Genomic DNA, 4,362 nt, shown 5'->3' with positions numbered 1-4,362 from the left:
TGTACCCGTTGGGTCCCAAAAGCTGCCCCACCGACCCAATTTTAATTATTGAAATGATTGAACAACAGTTTCGACTTGCAACACTGAATTTCGTCACGCTTATTCTAATTTCTTGTCCTCTTATACAATTTGCAGGCTATTGATTCAAATTCAAAACTGCTGCAAACATGGGATCAAAACAATGAAGAAAGAAGAAAGCAAGAGTTCTGACAGATGAGGAGATTGCAGCAAATAAAGAGAATGAAACACAATGTCAATGAGAGAGAAGACAAAGAATTAGAGACTTGAACAATGTTTCAAAGGAGAAAGACATTGAAGATACCACGATGGATGAAGAAGTCAAAGAAGAGAACCCAATATAAGAAAATTCAAGTGCACATTCTAATTATGCATTCAATACAGGTATGTCTCCAAACCCTCAAATTTTCTCTCATGATGAAATTGGTGATTTTTTACAAGCAGGTTACGATTTAAACAATTTAGATTTTCTTCATGAGAAGCAATTATCAAACAATCATGCACAAAACACTCCAATTGAAATGCCTGCCCCAAAAGAAATGCCAAATTTTTTTGAAAATGATATTCAAATCCCAAATAACAGTGAAAATAGTAAAGTGTATGAAAATAAAAATTGCATGAATGTAGACATAGAAACACCAACTATTGAACAAACATGTTAGGATGATAGTAAAGTGTCTAAACATAATTTTCATATTCCTAATGATGTTGTTTTAGATAATCTTGAGGGATTGGTTTCATGGAGATAAATTAGGACACATGCTAATAGATTGTATAGGCATTTTTTTTTATAATAAGAAATTTGGGTTTCAATGTTAGCTAATGTTGCAACTAATTAAAATGTCTAAAATGTGAAAAGTAATGAGAAGGTTGGGAATGTATGCAAAACCCAAGAATAAAAATGAGTCTTTAAAACAAGTTGTATCCACTGTTGCTAGTGCCTTTGATGTTATCAGAAAGAGAAGTCGGTCTAAAGATAAGAATGTAGCACGACGAGCAATAACAATAGCTTTAGTTAACAAATCAACATCTGACAAAAGATTGATTACCAACATAAGTGGATATCTTAATGTGAATCGTAAGACTTTAGAAAGAGTTGTAAAGAGAAGGGTTAACTTTGAATGTGCTCCAGCAAATATTTTATGGACTTCTAGTGGTAGACTCCTGAGATGTGATATGAAACTTACTAGTGAAATCAAAAGTTTGATTGAAATTTTTTGGCATGATAATACAAGAGTATCACCTAATTCAAGATATGTTCTTAAATTGAGAATTGGGTAAAAAATACGTGATCCACATCCTAAACACTTTTTGGACATGACTCAAACTAAATTGTTTCAAAAATTTGTAGATGGTAAGGTATTAAATATTACCATTAGTCAAAGATCTTTTGAAAAGTGTAAACCATGGTATGTAAGGATTAACAAGGAAAGAATCACATGTTGTTGTAAAACTCATATTCAATTTCGTTACCATTATGATGTATTTCAATCTATACATGGTACCATGCATAGTAAAGAAATGTTGCAAGAATGTGGTATAAAAATACCACCTCAAACTATACAAGATTTCATATTAGGTTTGTTTTGTAAGCCACCTAATGATCAATACTTTCTTTTCAATGCATGTCTTTCTAGTACATGTGATATGTGCGGCAATCTTTCTTTGTTAGATGAATGTTTGCATGAAAATGCTTTGACTACTTTTGGACAACAATTAGTTGAGGTAAAAAGATTCAAAACTATTGAATATCCATTGAAGGATGGGAAGTTTGGAAGAAGGTGTGATCTAGTTACAGATAAAGTTAGTTGTAATGCATTTATGGATGATTTTAAGAGTGTGATCATACCAAAATATGTTAAACACTCTCAATATTCTAGATGGCTTGATGGAGAATTTTGCATATGTAAGAATACATTTCCAATTGGTACTATACTTTCAGTTGTTGACTTTGTAGAGAACTACACGCTTGCACCACAAGAAGAGGTACAACCGCAATATTACAATTCAGTGCAAGTAACAATTTATGTTCATATAGTTTATAGGCATGCACCTGATAGTACAGAGGAGGATCAAAAAATATTGAGAGAGTACCATTTTTATTTAAGTGATAATAAACTCCATTCATCTGAGTTTGTCCAATATTGTTTCAAGGTCTTTTATGATAATTTAAAAGAAAGAAAAATTCAAATGACACAACATTGGATATGGTCAGATAATTGTACAGGACAATTCAAGAATGCTAGAATGTTCTATTGGTTGAGTAGGACGCATAAGAAAACTAGCATCCAACATGTGTGGAGTTTTTTTGAGGCTGGACATGGTAAGGAGAACATGATTGTGCTAGTGCATGTGTGAAGAGAGCCCTTAGTAAAGAGCAATTAAAATTTGAGGAAAGAGCTAAATTCAAAAATGCACATGAGATTGTCGAATGGTGTAACAAATATTTATACATGGGATCAAGTCAAAACTCTACAATCAAATGTTTCTTCTACCTAGTTGAAGAAAATAATATCCCTTCAAGATATGATTGTGATACAATTAGTGGTTCAGCTAAATGGCATTCATTTAGGAGTTCAGATTCTAACACTTGGACTATATGGATTAGGGAGCTTGCTTGTTTTTGTCAATTTTGTCTTGCGGGTGAATGGGAAGAACATGAGAATATAGCATGGGTTGAAGATTGGTAACAAAGATCATTAACACCTACTGACACGCATTTTGAAGATGATATAGTAAATGAAGGCTAGAATGTTACTTTTGCATCAGAAGACTATGATCGTATTTCAGACCTCATAGAACCTGGTATGCACAATTTAATTAGATTTTTTTGCAATCTCATGCTTCAATTTATATAATTTGCATATGTACACGAGTGATTAAAGTGTTTCTATACTTTATCTTATCTTGTAGGACATGTTTATGTTGTTTTGCACCTAGTGATAATGATGAACAGACTGAGTATTGGCTAGCTAGATGTGTGGAACCTAAGAAAAAAATGACATGTCATCAAGTAGACGATGATGGTTTTGAGTATCCAATCGGGTTTGTTGTTGTAGCTAGCACCTGGCTACGTAGATACCTAACAAGAAGAAATGGTTTGCCAGCATTTGAAGACTACCAAACCGAAAAGAAGATTTTACACTATTCTTATTTGGTTGTGGCAACAAATATCAAATTAGAAAGATACAAAGGGAGACCTGCCAATAAGGTATTAAGGAAAATTTCAATGGACGAGCACGAGACAATCATAGATGCATTGCAAAAGAGAGAGGATGCAGATGGTACAGTGGGATGACTACATTTAAATCAAACACATGTAAGTTTTTTCATTATTGTATTTTATATATATATATATATGTACTTATATAATTATATATATATATATATATATATATATATATATATATATATATATATATATATATATATATACTTATATAATTTAATTATATATATATATATATATATATATATATATATATATATATATATATATATATATATATATATATATATATATATATATGTACTTATATAATTTAATTACATGTATGTTTGTGTTGTCAATACCAATTTAGAGAACTTATATACTTCTTATTCAAGTCTCAATTACAATTTATGCAAATTTAAATGTTAAAGTGGATTGAACATCAACATCTTGTGCAATTTCACATAGTAAGTACATACAAATTACACATATATATTTACATAGTTCAGATACCTTGAATATTAATTTATGTGTTTATTAACATGTGTGTTTTTGTTTTACATTTTTATTTTACAGGACCTCATTTGAAGAGATGCGTTCAACCAATTTTATGTTTCAAATGAGTTTAGTGAACTATATATATATCATTGACATTGTCTTACATATATTGTGAAATATGTTGTACAAACTAATTCAAAAATGAGAGTTTACTTCTATTTGAAAGTTAAAGGTATGTGCACTTGATAAATTATTATAAATTAATTGTCAATTTAAGTAATGACCTCCTATTTTGTTCTATTACTTTTACATTCAAGCATGTTTAAATTAATGTTTTTTTGAAGTTTCAAATTACTATTGATTGTAATATTAAAAACAAGTCACTTGTACATGATAATTTAAAGATCATTACTCATTGTATTCATTGTATTGATTATATCTTTCATTACCAAACAACACATTAAGATCACTTATGATGTACATTATTAGGTACGTTATCCATACATGTGTGTCTTAAGGGGACATGGGAATCCTAATAAGTCATTATGTCTGTTATACGTTATGATAGGTATTCATATGTTTACTACCACATAATAGGTCTTATTAGGTGATAATGAGTCTTACATTACCAAACA

Source organism: Cupressus sempervirens, chromosome 6 (genome assembly GCF_028749045.1).
Source record: "Cupressus sempervirens isolate cs-2001-9-10 chromosome 6, ASM2874904v1, whole genome shotgun sequence".
Taxonomy (NCBI): Eukaryota; Viridiplantae; Streptophyta; class Pinopsida; order Cupressales; family Cupressaceae; genus Cupressus; species Cupressus sempervirens.
This window is presented reverse-complemented; position numbering follows the sequence as displayed.